We start from the raw sequence: 25,503 nt of genomic DNA, 5'->3' as shown, positions 1-25,503 counted from the left end.
GCTGAGCAATGGCAGATGAAGCGGATACAATGGCCGGTGGTTGCTGGATATTTCTACATGCTCACACTGGTTGTGTTCTAACCCTCACAATCTTTCTTCGAATCGCCAAGGGGACGTGTTGTTTGATCCGATCAGCCAATCTTAGTGTTGTGCGGCCCACGTACCGAGCTTCACATCGGCACTTAAACTCATAAATAACATTGCTGGTTTGTGAGGTGGATAGCACATCCTTGTTGACCGACGTCAGCAAACAGCGAGAAGTAAAGATTACTCGCGGTTGCACAGCTGAAACGTGTTGGATACAATAGGTTTGATTTGTACTTCAAACCTTCGTGATGATTTCTCTTTCCAGGGCATCCTGATATAGACTGGACATTTGTCTGGACCAATCTTCCGATCATTTGTCGTGTTTAGAAACTTGTGCACGTATCTCTTAACTGTATGCTCAGGATAACCACCTTCTTAATTTATTTCTTCTTAATACCTGTTGTGCTATTCAGGTTCACAAGGAGAATATCCCTCTCAGACCGATACTGTCCATGGTGCGATCAGCAAAACATGAACTTACCAAGTGGTTGGGAGAGGTACTGCAATCAGTATTGGATTCACTTTCTCATTCTGTGGTTTAGGATTCCTTCACATTTGCAGAATCAATTCGAGCTCCAACACCGATAAGTGAGCACAACATCATGGAATCCTTTGAAATTAAAAGCTTGTTCACGAATGTCCCATTGACGGAGACGATTGAGATATGCGCACATTTGCTGTATATCACCGATCTGGAACAACCGACGATCTCGGAACACGTTTTCGTGGAATTAATGAACACAGCAACAAGGGAGGTGGAATTCAGTTTTAACAACATGATGTATGTTCAAACGGACGGTGTGGCCATGGGTTCTCAATTAGGCCCAACTCTTGCAAATATCTTTGTGGGCCATCACGAAATGCAGAAACTTACTGGTTGGCAATTGGTCGATTCCCCCATCGTATACTATCGGTATGTTGATGACATTTTTGCTTTGTTTGAGTCTCGGACGGCATGTGACAATTTCCAGGCATGGCTCAACACTCTCCATCCAGCGCTGAAGTTTACCACAGAGCTGGAATCGTCAAACACGTTACCGTTTTTGGACGTGTTGGTTGATAGATCCAACCTTGGTTTCACAACATCCCTCTACTGGAAGCCGACTTTCACAAGGCAGTATACTCGCTGGGAGTCCTTCAGCTCCACGAGAAACAAAATGGCCTTGATCAATATCCTGGTTAACAGAGCACAGAGGATTTGTTCACCTTGTAATCTTCCTGCTGAAATTGACAAAATCATGAATATACTCGGTGAGAATCGTTATCTTGAGCATTTAGTTAAGAGATACATACACAAGTTTCTAATCACGACAAAAGATCGGAAGATTGGACCGTGCTCAAGGCCGTTCCAAGAAAGGCAAAATATTCTTAAAATATGATCGATATTGATCGTCTTTGCACGATATTATTTTTGTGTTTTCCTAGCAGGGCTACCCTGCATTTCCAGAGCACACCGGATCCCTTCTCCCATCCCTCCCTCATCAAACATCTTCCCCTGCCTCCTCCCCCCTCCACCTCCCTCCCCTCACCTCCACCCTTCTTCTCCCAAATAATTTTCGCACAGTTTTTAACCATATTTTGGAAAAATTAATTAAAATAAAACCTGGTTTTGATTCCTACCAACCTGTAACTTGCCACTTCGCATTGAAATCTGCCGCCTGAGGGGCAAATTCATTGTTATGTCTGAAAGAAGTGACGGTATAGATGTTTATCCTCGTCACCACGTCATGAATCTGGGGTGTGTTCAGTTACTAAGTTTCTTGAAGAGCGCTCACCAAGTGGTTTATTCCCTCAAGCAAGCACTCCATTCAAAGTCGTTGATAGGAAGGCCTGGCTTGGCAAGCGCAAGCTGGCTACCTGATAACTGAACACACCCCTGGACATCTATCTCGACAGCATACAGTATATACAAAACACCGACAAAAGGAAAGTTTTTTTTCATGAAAGATTTTAAATATTAATGACGACTATTTTTGCTGTAATGAAAACATACCTTGTTCAGTTTTCAATGTGTTGTTTTACTTTTTTAAATATACATAAGCCTTGAGATGATGTTGCGTGTACAAAAGTGGACGGTAATACAACAAAGTGTACATGTACAGATGTAAAACAAAATAATTTAAAAACTATATATATATATATATATATATATATATATATATATATATATTATACAGTATATATAAAGGGGGCTGCAAAAGTAGGTATACAGCAATGAAAACAAAAAACGTATTTTATTGATTATACAAACATATCAATAACAACATATTAATCTCTCAAATGTTCAAACCGTTTCCTCCCGGCATTCATCCTTGTATAATCCTTGGTATAATCCTTACTGCATACCTACTTTTGCAGCCCCTGTATATGTGTATATATATATATATATATATATATATATATTTGGGAATTATGTCAGCCTCCCGACAAATGAATTACGACCGCAGACATTTCTCTAGATCAAGCAGATTTTTGCCGATTCTAATGCTTATTTACTTCACATATGTGAATTACATGTCCATCAGTTTGTTTATAAATCCTGTAATTTTTGGAGCTTTTCAGGCCTTGGCAGCTAAACGTGCTGTTTAATTTCACTCAGTCCGCAGTGTTTTCATTGACATCACCATGGCACGTGAGTCATCACTTGGAGTTTCATAAGTATATATAAATTCAAGCCATTTAATACATGGCTTTGACAAACTGCATGTAAAAACTATGGTTTAAAAGTATATATATCTATATCTATATCTATATATATATATATATATATATATATATATATATATATATATATATATATATATATATATATATATATATATATATATATGTATATATATATACACAAGGTCCTGGAAATTGGACAAACTAACTTTAGCTCATTCTGCTTGAACCACAAGGTGGGGAAGTGAATGCAGTTGTTTCTGGGTCAGTGTTGAAGTGTGTTTATCTGTTCTCACACTTGTGGGTGTGTCCACAATGTTTTCTACTTTTTCCTCATCATTACTTGCTACTCCTCATAACCCTCCTGGCTCTTCACGTGCCACGCTTCCAAAATCAACCTGTGTCATTTGTTAGATGCAGTGTCGAAGACACGGGCCCCATCAAAGCCAAATTTGTGTCCTAATCTTAAGGACAGTAGACGCAAGATGGAAAAATACGCAGAGCAAGCAGAGCATCACAAAGACAACATCAATAAGTTGGTAAATCGAAGTTATACGAAACCCTTCACTGAACAGGACGCGAGAAAATCTAATAAGTAATGGTTCCTTTGTCACCACGTTGTTGTGAACAATGGAAAATCTCACTTGGTCTAAAAGTGTTCAATACGGGACATGTTATGTACACTAGCTGATTTAAGGAAAGTTTGCTCTGAAATTTTGAAAAATAGATACACGATATTGCACGGGCAGTGGTGAGGGCGCAGCGGGTGTGGGCAGTGGTGAGGGCGCAGCGGGTGTGGGCAGTGGTGAGGGCGCAGCGGGTGTGGGCAGTGGTGAGGGCGCAGCGGGTGTGGGCAGCGGTGAGGGCACAGCGGGTGTGGGCAGCGGTGAGGGCGCAGCGGGTGTGGGCAGTGGTCAGGGCGCAGCGGGTGTGGGCAGCGGTGAGGGCGCAGCGGTGCGGGCAGTGGTGAGAGCGCAGCGGGTGTAGGCAGTGGTGAGAGCGCAGCGGGTGTAGGCAGTGGTGAGAGCGCAGCGGGTGCAGGCAGTGGTGAGGGCGCAGCGGGTGCGGTCAGTGGTGAGGGCGCAGCGGGTGCGGGCAGTGGTGAGGGCGCAGCGGGTGCGGGCAGTGGTGAGGGTGCAGCGGGCTCAGGCAGTGGTGAGGGCGCAGTGAGTGCGGGCAGTGGTGAGCGCAGTGGGCACGGGCAGTGGTGAGGGCGCAGTGATCGTGGACAGTGGTGAGGGCACAGTGAGCGCGGGCAGTGGTGAGGGCGCAGTGAGCGCGGGCAGTGGTGAGGGCAGCAATCGAGATTAGGAGAAATGAGGTATGGGAGACAGTTTTTGTGAGTGATGAGATGATAAAATCTGTGGATTTTTATTCTGCAGGAAGGATTGTAGACATAGAATTCTGTGTAGTTTTGAAGGAGTAAGGAACATTGAAGGAAGGGTAAGCGATATTGGATCGGGTCATGGTCAGAAGAAGTTGGTTCTGGGGAAATGTTTTCTGGGATTCTTCCAACATTAGGAAATGATATAGAAATTATGAGCAGAGAAATAGATGTCAACCAATGGCTGGAAGAATGCTGGAGGGAGGAAGGTTTTACATTTAGCAAGCAGTGGGAATTATTTTAGGGACAAGGAAAGTGTTTCCGGAATGATGGCTGTATGTTATATAGAAAGTGGGCAGAAAGGTTTGCAGTGGGAATTGAGGAAGGAATTCAAACTTTTTTCGGTCAGCGGAGGGTGTGGAAGCTTTGAAGGAAGGAAGTGATTTTGTAAGTGTGATGAGTAAGGCCAGGCAAGAAAATAGAATTTCAGGAAGGGAAAAGTTAAACACATTCTACGCCAATGCCAGAAGGTGTATCGGTGTGATGGGAAGGAGAGAATAGGAGGAGGAGTAGCAATCTGGGTAAAGGACAGCATTGCATCAAGAGAAAGGGGTGCCATTAAGGAAGGAATTAATGTTGAGGATTCTGTATGGATAGAGATTAGTGATTGTAACAACAGTAAGATACTGGGAGGATGGTTTTATTGGGCTCGGGTGTGAAGGAAGAGGAGGAAGGAGGAGTACATGAAGAATTCAAAAGGGCATGTGGTAAGGGAAGAGTATTGATTACGGGGGATTTTAACTTGACAGGGAGAGATTTGGTGGAGGAACAGGGAAAGGGAAGAGAGGATGAGGATTTCCTTGTTTTATTCCACGATTGTTTTTAACCTAGTTTGTAGATAAGCCCACGAGGGGGAGTGCAGTGTTAGACCTCCTTTTCAGTCACAATCCCAATATGGTGGAGGAGGTGGAGGTCGGGTGGAGGAGGTGGAGGTCGGGGCACATTTTGGAGCAAGTGACCACAACTTTGTGTGTGCAAAGATTCTGTTAAGGGTTAGAGTTCAGGATGGTAGGGTAAGGCTATTAGATTTCAGGAAGGCAAACTTTGAGGGTATGAGGAGAGAGCTGGGTGATGTAGATTGGGAGACACCAACAACAGGACAATCAGCATCAGAGAAATGGGAAACCTTCAAGGACCAAATATGTGGAGTGCAGGGTAAGTTCATTCCAATGAGGAGTAAAACTCGAAGCTGAAAGAGGTCAGGGTGGTTGAGCAGTGAGATAAGGAACACTATTAAGGAGAAGCAGAAGGCATTTATTCGGTTTAAAATAACAGGACTGGAGTTTGATTTATATCACTATCGGAGTAAACAGAGGCAAGTGAAGAAAATAACTCGACAAGCCAAAAGAGAGGATGAGAAGGACATGGTTAAGATTATTAAACATAAATAAGAAGGCTTTCTTTAAATATATCAGGGGAATAGAACAGGTGAGGACCAGTGTGGGCCCATTGAGGAATCGCATCGGGAGAGTGGTTAGTGATGAAAGTGAGATGGTAGGCTTATTAAACGGGTATTTTTCATCAACTTTTACACAAGAACAGTCAGGAGAATTATCAATAGCTGAGAGTATCTATGAAGGAGGTGAGGAAGGGATTTTACAGAAGATCCAGGTTGGAGTGGAGGAGGTAAAGGAACAGCCAGGTAATCTAAGAGTCGACAAGGCTTCCGGTCCAGATAATATGCACCTGAGAGTATTGATGGAGGTGGCTGAGCAGGTAAGCGAGATATTCACGGATATGTTCAACCAGAGTTGGTGTCAAAGCCACCCAATGCTCGCCTGTTTATACATTTATCGTTTTTAAAAGACTAGTCTAATAATTACCTTCGCATTCTGCGAAAGGTTATGTTTTGGTCGGCGTGTATTTATTTATTTATTTATTTATTTATTTATTTGTAATCTTGTGATTCGTATAACTCAAAAAGTATTAAACCGAATTGCATGAAATTTGGTGAGATGATTGGTTATTAGCCAGGAAGCATTCGATTAGATTTTGGGATCGTTCGGGTCAAAGGTCAAGGTCACGAAAAGGTCAAAATCGTCTTTTTACGATAACACGGTCAATTTTTATTCAATTTGCATGCAACTAACGCCAAAATGTTCAGAATTCAACACCTCATCTTGTGATATGCAATACGACACAATGACGCCCATACTCTTGTTATCGGTTAGGGGTCAAAGGTCAGGGGGGTCACGACCTTGAAAAATATGTGGTTTTTGTCATAACGCGGTCAATTCTTGTCCGCTTTACATGAACCCAGCACCAAAATGTTCAGAATTTAATGCCCAATCTTGTGACACAATGACGTCATAACACATGTCACCGGTTGGGGTAAAATGTCGGGGGGGGGGTCACGCCCTTGAAAAATATGGGGTTTTCGGCATAACTCAGTCAATTCTTATTCGATTTGCATGAAACCAGCATCAAACGAGATTACCTTCTCTTGTTGAAACGTTGTATTCACCGAGCTTGCGAGTGAAGACTCGCCAAAACGACGCGAGTTGATTGTTGTTTAGTCCGTAGCCCCCGAAAGTCGGGGGGGGGTCATGACATTATAGATATGTGGTTTGTGTCATAAGACCATTCATATGAAACCAGTTCCCCACACTCATACCAAGAACAAAAAAAGTAGTGGCGGCGAAGGTATGCGCTCTATGAGTGCCCGTTCTAGTTATTAATATATATTTATAAAGCATTGCAGTGAAGTCTGAACCAAATAATTTTAAAGCAATATATGTATTTGTATATTGTAATCAGAAACAAGAGCACAAGTGAGCACAATACACGCCCGAACATGAAGGTATATACAGAATTGTGCTACTACATGGAAAACAGCATCCTAGTTGCCATGGCAACCACTTTAGATGACTAACGTATGTCGCGACATACCGTCTCCACAGTCTGTACCGATATACCAGATATGAAACGTGAAAGTTGAAAACTTTGGGAGTTAGAGTACGGACAGGAACAGATGGAAACAGCATCCTGGTTGCCATGGCAACCACTTTAGATGACTAACGTATGTCGCGACATACCGTCTCCACAGTCTGTACCGATATACCAGATATGAAACGTGAAAGTTGAAAACTTTGGGAGTTAGAGTGCGGACAGGAACGGACGACACATAATACATATATATATATATATATATATATATATATATATATATATATATATATATATATATATATATATATATATATATATAAATATATATATAGTTGCGATTTCGCGCCGCCGGCATGCGGACGGCCACATGACTCGAATCGCGGCACGTCGCCCACCGGACGGACAATTCAGTCGTGACCCCCTCGGACCAACGCCGGGAGCTAGTCACGGGTGGGGGTTTAACCTCACCACGATCGTGCCAATTGCCCACCCGCGCAGGATAGGGTTGCTCGCCAAATTCGATCTACCTAAGTACCTGCGCGAATGGTCGACCGGGCGATCGCACCACGCCACAGGCAGACTCCGGACACGAACCGCTTAAGCGGTCCGTTCCGTGCTACAGTGATAACCGAGCGGTGTTATAGTCGGCCTCGACGGTTCCGATTAATTATCGGGCGTATTAAGCCCACTACGAACCCTTTACGTGAAGCAGGATGGAGGGTCAATTAAAAGGAAGGAGACAAAGCGAAATGGGAAAACAGTTCAACACAAAGCACATTTATTCTGCGGCACACGGAAAGCACACATATACAGCCAAACAGTCAAAATGCACATATAGCAGTTAAAACAAAAGAAACAATGACGCAGAGTTACAACCGAATATGCGTACACACGGCAACACTTATACAGTTCTACTTTACAGACGGCGCCAACAACATTCATTCAAAAGCAAAATAAAAGGCCACCCTCATGGACAAGGGGGCAGACGGGGCCCGTGGGCCTTTATGGCGTGGGACTTGGCAGACCGAACGAGTCCCACGAGACCGTTGCAGGTTACCTGCACCCTCGCGGTGCGATGGTGGACGAGCTCTCTCCGGCGCTCCTTGTGCGAACGCGCAGGTCCGCGCGACACAGCTGGCAGAGCGGCGCCTCCAGTCCGCGTCCCTCCGCGACGTCCGGGTCGCTCTACGGACTGCTTCTCCAAGACCCAGACGGGCAGAAGACCATGAACCGCCTACTGACACTGACACTTTCACCGACCGCCCTGACCTGACCTCCTCTGACCTCTTCTCAGCGGCGCCTCCGTGCGCCCTTTTATTTCCCCGGCACCCCACTCCTCCCTTCGCGGCACGCGGGGAGGGGGGGGGACATTCCACCAGAGAAATCGGGGTGGGAGTTGAGTTCCAACCGTCATTCTTGTTTACCAGGGAAATCGGGGTGGGAGTTGTTGTTGTTCCCCTTTTGTGTTCGTGGAGATCTTGACGGTTGCTGGCGGAGTGGTGAGGATGGCGTGGTTGTTGAGAGGCAGGTGTGAAGCGGCGTTGTGGTTGGTGGTTGTGTGATGGTGATTGAGACGTGGTTGGTTCAAAATAAAGAGAACAGAAAAACAGCTATCTCAAAGCGTCGCAGCCCGAATGAATCACATAAATTCCCTCGAGACAACGAATTTGGGGCTAACTACACATGTACTTAGAGATATCTCACATACGGGCCCTTCATGGTGAATGCGAATTTCCACAGCCGTAACACACACACATATATATATATATATATATATATATATATATATATATATATATATATATATATATATATATATATATATATATATATATATATATATATATATATATCGGGTGTATATAAAAAAAGTGTGGTCGATAAAAATATTAGAAAGGAAAAAATAACTTGCACCAAAAATTTTAACATTTTCACGCTCACGCCGGGGGTATCGCTATAGCTCTCTGTTCTTCGAACAGGCGAGCTAATAATAACCACAGGTGGGACGGGCAGACGGACTATAGTCCCCTCCGGCGAAACCGATATCGACCAATCATATCTCAGGAGAGCCGGTATCTACCTATCCAGTGGAGACAACCATGTGATTACATGATTTAGTTGCACAGGTGTCGATCCGGTTCAACGTGAACAGATATAATCCACAACAAACCCGAGTTGGTGTCAAAGCCACCCAATGCTCGCCTGTTTATACATTTGTTGTTTTTAAAAGACTTGTCTAATAATAAATATTTTTTTATAAAGCATTGCAGTGAAGTCTGATCCAAATAATTTTAAAGCAATATATGTATTTGTATATTGTAATCAGTAACAAGAGTGCAAGTGAGCACAATATATGCCCGAACATGAAGGTATATACAGAATTGTGCTACTACATGGAAAACATAATCCTGGTTGCCATGGCAACCAATTTAGATGACAAATGTATGTCACGACACACCGTCTCCACAGTCTGTACCTATGTACCAACTATGAAACGTGAAAGTTGAAAATTTTGTGAGTTCGAGTGCGGACAGGAACAGATGGAAAACAACATCCTGGTTGCCATGGCAACCACTTTAGATGACGAACGTATGTCGCGACACACTCTCTCCACAGTCTGTACCTATGTACCAAGTATGAAAGCGTGGAGGGGGAATGGGTGCATGGAGGGGGAATGGGTGCGTGGAGGGGGAATGGGTGCGTGGAGGGGGAATGGGTGCGTGGAGGGGAATGGGTGCGTGGAGGGGGAATGGGTGCGTGGAGGGGGAATGGGTGCGTGGAGGGGAATGGGTGCGTGGAGGGGGAATGGGTGCGTGGAGGGGGATGGGTGCGTGGAGGGGGATGGGTGCGTGGAGGGGGGATGGGTGCGTGGAGGGGGATGGGTGCGTGGAGGGGGATGGGTGCGTGGAGGGGGATGGGTGCGTGGAGGGGGATGGGTGCGTGGAGGGGGGATGGGTGCGTGGAGGGGGGATGGGTGCGTGGAGGGGGATGGGTGCGTGGAGGGAGGATGGGTGCGTGGAGGGAGGATGGGTGCGTGGAGGGAGGATGGGTGCGTGGAGGGGGTGGGTGCGTGGAAGGGGGAATGGGTGCGTGGAAGGGGGAATGGGTGCGTGGAAGGGGGAATGGGTGCGTGGAAGGGGGAATGGGTGCGTGGAAGGGGGAATGGGTGCGTGGAAGGGGGAATGGGTGCGTGGAAGGGGGAATGGGTGCGTGGAAGGGGAATGGGTGCGTGGAAGGGGGAATGGGTGCGTGGAAGGGGGAATGGGTGCGTGGAAGGGGGAATGGGTGCGTGGAAGGGGGAATGGGTGCGTGGAAGGGGGAATGGGTGCGTGGAAGGGGGAATGGGTGCGTGGAAGGGGGAATGGGTGCGTGGAAGGGGGAATGGGTGCGTGGAAGGGGGAATGGGTGCGTGGAAGGGGAATGGGTGCGTGGAAGGGGGAATGGGTGCGTGGAAGGGGGAATGGGTGCGTGGAAGGGGGAATGGGTGCGTGGAAGGGGGAATGGGTGCGTGGAAGGGGGAATGGGTGCGTGGAAGGGGAATGGGTGCGTGGAAGGGGGAATGGGTGCGTGGAAGGGGAATGGGTGCGTGGAAGGGGGAATGGGTGCGTGGAAGGGGAATGGGTGCGTGGAAGGGGGAATGGGTGCGTGGAAGGGGGAATGGGTGCGTGGAAGGGGGAATGGGTGCGTGGAAGGGGGAATGGGTGCGTGGAAGGGGGAATGGGTGCGTGGAAGGGGGAATGGGTGCGTGGAAGGGGGAATGGGTGCGTGGAAGGGGGAATGGGTGCGTGGAAGGGGGAATGGGTGCGTGGAAGGGGAATGGGTGCGTGGAAGGGGGAATGGGTGCGTGGAAGGGGGAATGGGTGCGTGGAAGGGGGAATGGGTGCGTGGAAGGGGGAATGGGTGCGTGGAAGGGGGAATGGGTGCGTGGAAGGGGGAATGGGTGCGTGGAAGGGGGAATGGGTGCGTGGAAGGGGGAATGGGTGCGTGGAAGGGGAATGGGTGCGTGGAAGGGGGAATGGGTGCGTGGAAGGGGGAATGGGTGCGTGGAAGGGGGAATGGGTGCGTGGAAGGGGGAATGGGTGCGTGGAAGGGGGAATGGGTGCGTGGAAGGGGGAATGGGTGCGTGGAAGGGGGAATGGGTGCGTGGAAGGGGAATGGGTGCATGGAAGGGGGAATGGGTGCATGGGGGGGGGGGGGGTACATGAGATGAGGTACGTGGAGGGGGATACGTGGAGGGGGTGCATGGAGGGTGGGTATATGGAGGGTGGGTACATGGAGTGGGGTGGGTACATGGAGTGAGGTGGGTACATGGAGGGTGTGTACATGGAGGGGTGGGGAGTGGGTACATGGAGGGGGATGGGGTGGGAGAGGTACATGGAGTGGGGGGGGGTACATGAGTGGTGGGGGGAGTACATGGAGGGGTGGGGGTAAATGGAGTGGGGTCAGGTACATGGACGGGGTGGGGGGGGTACATGGAGTGGGTATATGGAGGGGAGTAAGTGGAGGGTAGGTACATGGAGGGTGGGTACATGGAGGGAGTGGGGGGTACATGGAGGGAGGGTACATGGAGTGAGGAGTACATGGAGTGAGGGGTACATGGAGTGAGGGGTACATGGAGTGAGGGGTACATGGAGTGAGGGGTACATGGAGTGAGGGGTACATGGAGTGAGGGGTACATGGAGTGAGGGGTACATGGAGTGAGGGGTACATGGAGTGAGGGGTACATGGAGTGAGGGGTACATGGAGTGAGGGGTACATGGAGTGAGGGGTACATGGAGTGAGGGGTACATGGAGTGAGGGGGTCCATACTGTGAGGGGGTACATAGTGTGAGGGGGTACATAGTGTGAGGGGGTACATGGAGGGAGGGTACATGGAGTGAGGGGGTACATGGAGTGGGGGGGGTGCATGGAGTGGGAGGGGTGCATGGAGTGGGGTACATGGAGTGGGGAGGGGTACATGGAGTGGGGGGGGTACGTGGAGGGTCGAAGTTGTAAAAACTTGAAATTATAATATAGAAGTTCAAAAGTGACATCTCCACCCTCTCTCCCCCACCCCAAGAATATCTACCAGGAGGGGAAAGCACGTGGCACGGGCCCAAACAGTGAAAAAGAACGGACAAAGGAAACAAACTGGTCCGCAAGGTATCATCGTCGACATCATCGTAAACACACGGTTCGCGTGGTTCACCTTTCTCTCCGGAAGTTGGGCCCTCGCCAGCCGTCTCCAAGGAACATCAAGCCAGTCACGACTCGACCGTCAATGTGCAATTAATGTGAAGATAAAACTCAAAAATATAACAAATGTTCATACATGAACGATCGAGTGTAGCCGACACCAAAAGGTTCGGAGTGCGAGTACATTCATTTATTTATTTCTTAGTTCGTGAAACGCCCAACTCGGGTCTGGATCACAACACGTGTCCTGAAACCCAAGGAGCAGAATCACATTCAAACATCAACACTGAGATCCGGAACAACAAACCTCTCAAACCGAGGCCCGAACACCGAACTCAGTGAGAAAGTTTCACAAACAGTTACACACCGCCGCACACAGTGCAAACAAACACACGACTCCATTGCGCGCTCGTGTCCGTGAACGTCCCAAACGATGGACCAGGTGAAACATCCACAACAAGCTCGAGCAACCTCACCTTCACTGGACTTGTCCCGGGAGCGAGTTCAAGTTCTTCCATGTGGAACAACGCGATGGCGTCTTCTCTTCACCACTGGATGGCGCCGAGACAGCAGGAACTACAAGCCCGGAAGGGAAGGCGTGACACGGTCAAACAATAAATCACACGTTAAACCGTTTAACCCACACCTACAAACACACTATATACTATTTAACCCACACCTACAAACACACTATATACTATCTAACCCACACCTACACACACGTTAAACCGTTTAACCCACACCTACAAACACACTATATACTATTTAACCCACACCTACAAACACACTATATACTATTTAACCCACACCTACAAACACACTATTTTCTATTTAACCCACACCGACACACACTATATACTATTTAACCCACACCAACAAACACACTATGTACTATTTAACCCACACCTACACACACACACACACACACACACACACACACACACACACACACACACACACACACACACACACACACACACACACACACACACTATATACTATTTAACCCACACCTTCACACACTATATACTATTTAACCCACACCTACACACATTATATACTAATTAAGCCACACCTACACACACATTATATACTATTTAACCCACACCAGACACACACATAATATACTATTTAACCCACACCATACACACACATTATATACTATTTAACCCACACCTACACACACATTATATACTATTTAACCCAAACCATACACACATTATATACTATTTAACCCACACCTACACACACACTATATACTATTTAACCCACACCGACACACATTATATACTATTTAACCCACACCTACACACACACTATATACGATTTAACCCACATCTACACACACACACAATATACTATTTAACCCACACCGACACACATAATATACTATTTAACCCACACCTACACACACATTATATACTATTTAGCCCAAACCATACACACATTAGATACTATTTAACCCACACCTACACACCACGATATACTATTTAACCCACACCGACACACATTATATACTATTTAACCCACACCGACACACACAATATACTATTTAACCCACACCTACACACACACTATATACTATTTAACCCACACCTACACACAATATACTATTTCGCCCACACCGACACACATTATATACTATTTAACCCACACCTACACACACATAATATACTATTTTACCCACACCTACAAACACACTATATACTATTTAACCCACACCTACAAACACACTATTTTCTATTTAACCCACACCGACACACATTATATACTATTTAACCCACACCTACACACACACTATATACTATTTAACCCACACCAACAAACACACTATGTACTATTTAACCCACACCTACACACACACAGACACACACAGACACACACACACACACACACACACAGACACGCACACACACACACACACACACACACACACACACACACACTATATACTATTTAACCCACACCTTCACACACTATATACTATTTAACCCACACCTACACACATTATATACTAATTAAGCCACACCTACACACACATTATATACTATTTAACCCACACCAGACACACACATAATATACTATTTAACCCACACCATACACACACATTATATACTATTTAACCCACACCTGCACACACATTATATACTATTTAACCCAAACCATACACACATTATATACTATTTAACCCACACCTACACACACTATATACTATTTAACCCACACCTACACACACACTATATACTATTTAACCCACACTGACACACATTATATACTATTTAACCCACACCTACACACACACTATATACGATTTAACCCACATCTACACACACACACAATATACTATTTAACCCACACCGACACACATAATATACTATTTAACCCACACCTACACACACATTATATACTATTTAACCCAAACCATACACACACATTAGATACTATTTAACCCACACCTACACACCACTATATACTATTTAACCCACACCGACACACATTATATACTATTTAACCCACACCGACACACACAATATACTATTTAACCCACACCTACACACACACTATATACTATTTAACCCACACCTACACACAATATACTATTTCACCCACACCGACACACATTATATACTATTTAACCCACACCTACACACACATAATATACTATTTTACCCACACCTACACACACATTATATACTACTTAACCCACACCATACACACACATTATATACTATTTAACCCACACCTATACACACATTATATACTATTTAACCCACACCTACACACACACTATATACTATTTAACCCACACCTACAAACACACTATATACTATTTCACCCACACCGACACACATTATATACTATTGAACCCACACCTACACACACACTATATACTATTTAACCCACACCGACACACATTCTATACCGTTTAACGCACACCTACACACACACTATATACTATTTTACCCACACCGAGACACATTATATACTCTTTAACCCACACCTACACACACACTATATACTATTTAACCCACACCGACACACATTATATACTCTTTAACCCACACCTACACACACACTATATACTATTTAACCCACACCTACACACATTATATACTATTTAACCCACACCTACACACACTATATAATATTTAACCCACACCTACACACACACATTATATACTATTTAACCCACACCGACAAATACATTATATACTATTTAACCTGCATATTTGCACACATTGTATAGTATTTAACCCACACCTACACACATTATATACTATTTAACCCACACCTACACACACACATTATATACTATTTAACCCACACCGACAAATACATTATATACTATTTAACCTGAATATATGCACACATTGTATAGTATTTAACCCACACCTACACACACATTATATACTATTTAACCCACACCTACAAACACATTATATACTATTTAACCCACACCGACAAACACATTATATACTATTTAACCCACACATATACACACATTGTATACTATTTAACCCACACCTACACACATTATATACTATTTAACCCACACCTATACACACGAGACTCATGGAAGAGCTTGGTCCCAGACACAATTTAATGTGGAGAAGCTGGTGCAGGATGAGTGGAAGAGGTGGGGGAGGAGGAGAGTTGGTGCATCTGTTTGTGAGAAAAAAATTCACTCCTTTTTATTCACAGGGTCAAATAGTTTTTCCCTGAGTTAACATTAACGTCAATCAGGGAAGTGGGATAGTCCCAGAACCAACAAAATTCCCCTCCTCATGTAACCTATGATGTCACATGTGTGAAAATTTTGTTCCCCATGGAGAGGCGGTCAAACGTGTAAAGTTTCGCATCAATCTGTTCAGCCATTTCAGAGAAGATTTTTGAAGGTTTAAAAACAAACAAAGAATGTGACTGCTGAATCACGTGACCGATGACATCATGTTTTGTTTTTTTCTGTGCACCAATTTATCCCGAGATGATCCTCAAACAAATTTGTGCTGATGGGATGTAGCGTTCTACATATGCAATTATGCCATCACCACAAAGGCTCCTATGATGTCCTCAAAAAAAAAACATACTTATTCACAATGAGGAGTACTTGCCAAGTTCTAAGTTTCATTTTTTTCCTTGTTGTGGTTTCAGAGATACAGAGGGGCAGTTTTCCGTTTTTTCCAACATGGCTGCCACACCACGTGACCTATGACATCATAATTATTATTAACACATTCTATATGAGTCGTCGCTCATATGGTGAAAATTTTGTTTCAATACAACAAGCGGATGTAGACAAAAACATTAAAGTTCTGTGCGGACAAACAGACAAACGGACCCAAATGCAATACCCTTTCCTCTGGCGAGGGTAACTGGAAACACACAGTGAACACGGAGATAACACAATAACAGTAAAAACGCAACAAAACATAAACTAACATGAATGTGACATTCAACCAGTTATGCACAAGGGGGCAGCGATATCAAAAGAGAGTCGTCTGTGCAATCATGGAAATGGTCTGGAGGAAATGAATTGAGGCAAAGTGTACAATATTCTATTCTTTATGTTCAGTGCATTATACTGTCTGGTGATTGCATTTCAGAACCATCTCAAACAATAACTACACTGTGACATCACACATAAAAAGTTAATAAAGATATGTACACAGATTTAATTTGCACAAATATCATATAGTGAGAGTGATCAGGTGACTTGGTCATAAAAGATTGGAATCACTTCCTCAGTTAAACTGGAGAGTTCATAGAACATGCTACTCAATTTATCCTTTGATGTTTAAGTATATATAGTGTTTAAGTCGACACTTCAATTTTATTTTATTTTTTGTATATCTTGTCGAGGCTCGTGTGAAAGCTAACACACAATACCCAGCAAGGGGGGCATGAGACAAGAGGGGTGGGAGTGGGAAGGACAAAACAGTGGGGAACAGAAACATTAGATCTGTGGAAGGGAGAGGAATGGGGCGGGGAACATGGGGAATAGAAGATGGACATTACAGGGACTTTCAGGAAGGAAAGCAGGGAATTTGAAGGAGGTGGGCTTGGGGTGGATTATCGGGGGTAGAAAAGATCGAGGATTTGGATTGGGGATGATAAGAGGTGGTGGTGAACTGCTGTTTTGAAGGCCTGGAGGGAAGAGTGGGATTGAATAGAGTGAGGGAGTTTATTCCAAAGGCGGGAAAAGAGGAATGAAAGAGTGAAGGTGAGCAGTGATTCGTGATTTTGGTAGTTTTACCAGAAGGTGGTTGTTGGCGGACCTTAAGTGCCCTGCAGAAATGTGGTAGGGACAAATCGCAGAGAGAGCAGGGGGGGGGGCGAGACCGGAGAGGAGATGGTAGAAGACAGAAAGACCACTGACCAGCCTGCGGTGAGAGAGTGAGAGGCCCAAAGACTCAGCCTCATTGCGGGAGATGCCGATTATCCGAAATGCCTTGGTTTCCACAGCGTGAAGCCGAGAAAGGTGGGAGGCCGGAGCAATAGCCCAAAGGGGAGAGCAGTACTCCATCAGGCTGCAGACGAAAGCTTTGTAAGTGGTCAGGAGCTCAGGTGGGCCGAGGGAGGACTTTGCACGATGGAGGATTCCCATTCGGCGACTGGCTTTGGAGGCGAGGTTTGAAATGTGGCTTTCCAAGGAAAGGTCATGGCAGATAGTGAGACCCAGAAGCTTGAAAGGACTTCTTCCAGAGGATTGTTGAGAAAGTGCATGGGGAGGGGGGTTCTAAATGGTCCTTTCGGAGAGACATAGTGAGAGTGTGAGATTTGTCCGGATTGAAAGACATGTTCCACGTGTTGGACCAGTTTGTGATTTTACCCAGATCTGCAGTGAGTGAAGAAGCTGCTGCTTGCCGGTCTGAGGGATGACCGATGGTACGGCAGAGGGTGGAGTCATCAGCGGAGATATAGACGATTTTTCAGAGAGTTGGAGAGATCATTGATGAAAACCAGAAAAAGAACAGGGCCCAGAATGCTACCTTGAGGAACTCCAGCCTGGACAGGAAGAGGGGATGAAAGAACTCCATTTAGGGCCACACTTTGACTGCGACAGGAGAGGAAGTCTGCGAGCCATGAGTGGAGATGGCCTTGGATACCATAGGAAGAGAGTTTGGTGAGCAAGGCAGGGTGCCAGACCGTGTCAAAACCACGTGATATGTCCAGGGATACGGCTCGGATTTCTTGCAGGGATCTGTTTTTGCACCTTTTTTATGCAGGGCAGTGATGTTTGCTGATTTCCAAGCAGATGGCAGATGACCTTGAGCAAATGAGAGGGTGAGTAGAACAGAGAGAGGGGGAGCAAGAGCAGAGGAGCAGGTTTTCAGGACACGTGGGCTGATGCCGTCTGGACCAGTTGCAGAATCTGAGTCGAGGTTTCACAGCAAGCTCTCCACCTTGTCAGGAGAAAAGGACACAGAGTCCAGGGTGCGACTGGGTAAGGTGGGAAGAGAAAGCGATGGGTTTTGGACACAATATTTAGCTGCACACACCGAGTTTAGGCATTCAGCCTTTTCATGTGCGGTATCAGCAGTGTGGCCATTTTAGGTAACGGAGGGGATGGAGGGGGAACATACACCAGAAACAGATTTGATTAGATGCCACCAGGATTTTGAGGAGGGAGAGAGGTTTGAAAGTTCAGACTTGAGCTTCGAAAGATGTTGTTTTCTGGCTCTCCTGAGGGGAGATACGCACTTGTTTCGAGCTTTAAGGAAGGAACCGAGATAACCCTTAGTTGGGTTTGCTTTCCATGAGGCAAAGGCAAGTTGTTTCAGGACAAGTACCTCACCACAAGCTTCAGTGAACCAATGGCGGGAGGAAGGGTAGGACAACTGAAGATGAGAGGGGATAAATCTGTGCATGAGGGAGAGAAAGTTTCTTTGAAAGAATTCCCAGGATGAGTTGATGTTGGAGAAAGTAGAGATGGGAGACCAGTCTGTAAGTTTCATAGCTGCTTGGAGACCCTGCCAGTCGGCTTGAGTGAAATTCCAGACTCGACGGCGGTGAGGTGGTTCTCTGATAATAGCCAGAGAGATGTCCACTTTGACAAGGACATGGTCAGAAGAACCGATTGGAGCGGAGGAAGAGCAGCAGATATTGTCAGGGAAATTTGTCAAAATCAGATCCAGAAGAGATGGAGTACCATTGGTTGAGATCCGGGTAGGAAAGTTGACCGATTATTTTCATCAATTAATGATTTTAAAGATCGTTAAATAAATTCCAGAAGTTGAGCACTTTTGACGCCGTCTGAAAGATCACCCTTATAAAAACCACCCGACTTAACATGTCCAAGTACTGGATAAACGGAAGGGTTTTAAAGTGATAATATGGTGATTTGTCTTCTGTCGTGTTCACTTGTATAATTAAATTTAAACAAGTGTCTGGTCTCATCATTTCACACACACACACACACACATACACACACACACACACACACACACACACACACACACACACACACACACACACACACACACACACACACACACACACACACACCAATGTGAAAGCTGGGTGTAACCTGTCACTTCAAGAAAAGAAGAGATGAAAATGAGTTTAAAAACTTGTTGATTCATTCAAAACATTTGATTGATAAACTTACCATGGATTTTTTTTGAAGACAGTTTTAGACTTTTGAACAAAATACAGGACTTGTTCACAAAGCCTTGTTTAAAATTTAAATGTTTAAAAATATTATTACAACCAAACCAAAAGAGAAACAATGAGAAAGAGCAATCAGAGATTGTAGACCCTTGCCAGGACTTGTTTTGTGTGGTGTTTGTGTAGTTTTGTGTGGTGTTTTTTGTGGTGTTTGTGTTGTTTTGCGTGGTGTTTTGTGGTGTTTGTGTACTGGTGTGTTATGAAATTAAAAACAGACATAATTAGAACTGCCACTTTATAACTGCTGGCAGTGATGACCGGGTACCCAGACATCCCGCTTTGATTGGACACCTTGTGGTGTTGGGAGTTGCATGAATATGAATGAATGCACGATGAGCCAGAACTGACGAGGCGGATGCGAGAGTGACATCAGCGGGCTGTTGAGTGTGGAGCACGAGACGTGATTGAAGGCAGATGAGTGAAGGATCCTTCGTGTGAGCTGTCATTGTTTATCCACAACATGTTGGCGACGAGGATGGGATAACCTTGTTCTCACACCACCTGTTACATTCTTACCAAGTCCGGATGAGTCTTCGATACCTTTTACCTCATGGATGCGCATGTTCGAGAACTTCATGCTGGTGGTAAATGACGATGCTGGTAAATTCTGATGCGAGGAAGTGCGCATTGCTTATACATTGCCAAGGAACTGAAGGGCAGCGTTTATTCTATACCCTCCCAGTTGATGGGGACACGGACTCTGCTGCTGTCAGTGCATTAACAGCCTTTTTCATGCCGAAGGTGAATGTTGTTTTTGAACGATTTAAGTTTCGTCAACGAGCACAGAGGTCGGGTGAATCCACTGCTCAGTCCATTGCTGCTTTACGTGAGATTGCTGTTAATTGTGAGTTTAGTGAAACCTCTCTGATGAAATGATACGAGATCAGCTCGTGGAAAAAACCCCTTACAGCTCGTATACGTGAACGGTTGCTTTTGGAACCGGAGCTTATGCTGCAGAAAGCCTTTGTAATGGCGGGACAAATCGAGTCAGCCATGGCGGAAGCAAAAGCGATTCCATGCAGCACGTCGCCGTCCTTTCAGGATATAATTACAATACCAGCATGTACCAGCGTGGGGCAATACAGACGCGACCCCACCCACAGGGACGCATCAAATGAACCTGCAAACCCAAAATTTTCACAAGCTCGACAGGTACACCAAGAGAGTACTTGTTTTCATTGTGGATCTGCAACGCACTTAGCCAATTACCCAACTGCCCTGCAAAATATGTAAATTGCAGGCAGTCTGGCAAAAGTGGACAATTTGCTAAAGTATGTCGCAGTAAAGATCACAAACACCAAGTGCGGGAAGTGACTGTGCCAGATGTGACTGTTTTAAGCATAAATACACAAACCTCTGAACAAATTAGTGGGAACATATTTTGTGATGTTCGTCTTTGCACACCTGATGGACAGGCATGATCAGCTAAATTGCTGGTGGACAACACAGGTTCAGTCGTTTCCATACTTCCAGAGTCTACCTACCTGGAGCATTTCAAGAATGCACTTCTTACAGAACCAAAATTACACTTGGTGACTTACCTCAAAAAAATCGATCGCTGTAGTTGGTAGTCTTCAAGTACAGGTTCGACACAACCACGTTTCTGTGCCTTCTGGAACACCGATACTCGGCATGGACCTCTTCACTGCTCTCGGACTGAATATTGTTAATGGATGTGTTACTTCTGCATCAGTGCTAAGTTCCTCTGTGGATCAAACATCGGTTTGGCAGACATCAAATCCTAATGTCACCGGAACTCTAGGCAATGCAAGTACTCCACAGTAGAGAAGGAAGAACTCGCCCGTGTCTGGGCAATTGAGAAATGGTGTACTTACCTGTGGGGTCGGAAATTTATTTTGCGTACAGACCACAGTCCACTGACCACACTACTTTCTTCGAAAGGTTTTGATTGAACTGAAATGAGAATTTCACATTGGTCTGCATGCTTACTGTCATTTAACTACGAAATTTTGCTCAAACCTGGCCATCAAAATGTGACTGCAGAAGTCCTGTTTATCGCGGTTACCACTTCCCATGACAGAGCCTCACCACGAACTGATGTAGAAATGGTGGCTTTAGTGTCTGGTGACTGCGCTGCTGTACCTGTTGAACAATTCAAGGAAACTTGCAATAGATGCCCTATTCTACAGAAGGTGCGAGGATATGTCTCCAGAGGATAGCCTTGCACTGCGAAGGGCATTGACCCAAATGTACTTCCCTACTTTCATATTCGGAATGAACTGGCTGTACAGGAGGATTACTTGATTCGGTTCACTCACCGTGTGATAGTGCCGACAGAACTTCAACCCAAGTTAATCCAGCTTGCCCATGATATTGTTACGGATTTCAGAATCTGATCCGACGAATGCATACAAACATCCAGGTCCTCAGATAGTTATTTCCCTAAATGCATGTCCAGGATAGACCCATCCCCATGTCTGGTGGGATTCTAAATGTGATGCATTGAGAAGGGTAAAGATAGATTCCCTCTCTTCTGGAAAGCTCCTTTTTCTATTTACGACAGACACATTTGTGCACGTGAGATAGTTTTAGCCCAATGGAGGCCCGACACATGCTTTTTTCCATTGACGTTGACACCCGTTTCTTTCACCGACGCCAACGCCCGCCTTTTCCATCGACATTTGACACCCTGTTCAGCAGCTCTATGGACGCTAACTGGCTCTTTTTCATATCGCGTTGAACATCAAGTGATAATTGTTGTTGACGTTTTATGAGCACTTCACGTTTTCGCTCGGTAATTCTGACAAATGGCTGCTTTTTGCCGTTCTTCCAGTATCACAGGCATGGCGTTGTGGGCCAGGAGTGATCGCCGGATGGGCAGGTTGTCACGGCAACCTGGGCACCCACCCAGACGAGCCGCCTATATAAAGAGGACGGGAGGTCCGTTCTTGGCGGGTCAGTCGACAACGAGTCAGTTTGTGAGTCAGTTGGCATCAGTGAGTCGGTATCAGTCAGACGACTTTACCAGTCAGTGGGTCGGTGTCAGTCAGACGACTTTACCAGTCTGTCAGCACCAGTGAATTGGTGACAGCCTCAGCTCCTCAGCATCTCACAGTGCCTCACAGCTCCCAACAGCTGTCCATCGGTTGTGGCTCCTGGCGGTGGGTGACGCTCAGACAGTAAATGCTCCTTCTGCTGGAGACCTGCTCTTGGTGTGCCTGATTCTTGGGGGTGACGTCGATTGGCGTTCAAGCCTGTTCGCGAGTAGGTGTACAGCACGGCTGGGTGCTGGCAATGGACAAGGCACGCTCACACATTTCAGGACGTTTTCATTTGACGTACGACTTCTATTTGGTGAGCGAGACGATTTCTCTTCCCACCCTGAATGATCTGCTGGGTTCCTTTGTCTATGTTTAATTGTTAAGTATGTCAATCCCAGATAAACGCCTGCTCTTTGTCTCTTTTTCTATCAGTGCCTGATTAATTAGTTAATTGCTTGCGATCATTTTGATTGATTTGAATCAACTTATTTTTACCACACGGAAATAAAAAAGTTGTTTTTACTTATTTATTTTCTTATTAATAAATTGCTTTGTTGACGTTCCAACCTGTCCATGCTTGTCCATTGATCCAGCATTGTCCGAACCTAGATAGACTGGGAGGTAATTACCACACGAATTGACCAATAATAGTCGGCATGCACCAGCGGTTAAACGCTCGGCCGCCCTAATTAAGATAAAATCAAGATAAGATTGGTGCTTTGCTGAGGACGCGCTCCCCGTTCAGGAAACCATGTGACCTCTAGTTAAACGGCATAATTAGACTGAGGACACTGGAACTCGTGTTTAACTGAGTGGAGTTCGTGGTTCTAAAACGATCCACCGTTCCACAACGTTAATCGTGAGCGGTGGCCCCAGGTCCGACTCCTCCGAAGGCAACCAGGGATGAAACACCCTCATAATACACTTGGTACCCATGGCCATAACAATATGCATCAAGGTATTCCAAGGACTAAACAAAGGCTGCATGACCTCTACTGGTAGCCAGGGATGGACTCCAAAGTGGAAGTTGCCATCAAGTCGTGCATTACTTGCCAAATGCATGATAAAACAGCTGTCACTCGGGTTCCACCTTTGCAACCAGTTTCGTTTCCCAATGCTGCTTGGAAAAAGCTTGCCATCGATATAGTGGGACCACTTGACAATGGCCAAATGGACTGTCGCTATGCCATTACCTTAATTGATTACTTCAACAAATGGCCAGAAGTAGCCTTTATGTCCCAAGTTACATCTGTTGCAGTTATCAAGTTCCTGACTACAGTATTCAGTCGTGAAGGAAATCCACGGGAACTTATCTCTGACAATGGATTTCAGTTTGTTTCAACTGAGTTTGAAACATTCCTGCAGGAAAGAAATATCAAACACTGCCATAGTTCTATATATTACCCACAAGCCAACGGGGAGATAGAATGATTCAACAGTGCTTAGGCCAAAGTCACATTTGGCTCGGCGGCTGTAGGGTCTACAAAATCTACGGCCACTAGCAATTATAGGGCGGCCACAGTATTTCCACGGTCACACAATGTAGCAGTCACATATGTTTTTATTTTTCGGGGAGCCGCACGGCGTATTTAGAAATTGTGGAGACCGAAAACGTGGGGGTGCCGTACGGTCTTTGATTTGATGTCGCACGGTGACCTTAGGGCATCGCTGCGGCGGCCATAGAATTTTCAAGGCAGACGCAAGGTAGCCTCAAGGTACCCGCAAGGCGACCACAGGGGGGCCCTAAGGCGAACGTGCGGCCAGACGCACGGTAACGAGTGGGTATATATACCAGTTCTACTTTTACTGAAATAAAAATATAACAGTTCGGAATATACCAGTATATATAACTGAATATACTATAACTATAATGTATATAACTGAATATACCAGTTCAGAGTACCGTGGTGCCCCCAGAATCCGAACGCCCCATTGTTTGAACAAATTGGAATCCGAACAATTTTTTCGAGAAAATTTTGCCCTAAAACCGAACACATTTTCAAAAACCGAACACCACGTGGCATTCATGGTTGTTCACGTGCGTCTCCCCCGCCTGTTCGAGCCGCATCTTCGCGCTTTGTTCATTCAGTTAGTTCGGTGGAAGGACTCGTGAAAACATCTCTTGTGTGTCGATCGCTACTTTGCCTCGTGTTTTCACCTTGATTTGTGCTGTTTTTTTTACTCATCTTGTGTTTTAATTCATGACAAAAAAGCAATCCGATCAGGTGGTGTGACGGACTGTCGGGCAAGGATTTAATTTCACAGAAAAACCGGTTGTAATTTGGAATATCCATGATTACCTCAGCCCGAAGCATTTGATGAAAGTGATTGTGGTTCTGGGGGCATCATGTTTGATGAGCTGCCCTGGGGCAGCGCTCTCGCAGAGTGCACGAGCGATCGGAACCCAGGCCGGAGCACGAGCCTGTGTGGACCTTTGGATGTGGTGATTGTACCAGTTTACATACAATACACCACCACCGAAGGTCATTTACTCATCTTATTTTACCTTAAACATGGGGAATTTCAGTTGAAAGTGTCTTGAAAGTGGGTTTTCTTGGGGTCCAGGAACGGATTAATTCACTTAACATTATTTCTTATTGGGAAAATAGTTTTGGAATCCGAACTTTTTGCAAT

The 25,503-nt window shown here is 45.4% G+C and overlaps 1 protein-coding gene across 2 annotated transcripts in view; it reads right to left on the bottom strand.

Moving 5' to 3' along the window:
- The window catches only part of LOC147029282 (uncharacterized), a 268,195-nt gene that overhangs the window by 117,139 nt on the left and 125,553 nt on the right, over positions 1-25,503 (bottom strand). For both annotated transcript variants that reach the window (XM_085872221.1, XM_085872222.1), the window contains exon 2: positions 12,676-12,775. The gene's annotated coding sequence lies outside the window, so the exon portion shown is untranslated. The remainder of the gene's footprint in view (positions 1-12,675; positions 12,776-25,503) is intronic.

This window comes from Eptatretus burgeri, chromosome 3, assembly GCF_056783735.1.
Source record: "Eptatretus burgeri isolate ZD-2024b chromosome 3, Ebu_testis_v1, whole genome shotgun sequence".
Classification (NCBI taxonomy): Eukaryota; Metazoa; Chordata; class Myxini; order Myxiniformes; family Myxinidae; genus Eptatretus; species Eptatretus burgeri.
Note: the sequence above shows the minus strand (reverse complement) of the source record. Positions and strands in the feature narration are given on the sequence as shown.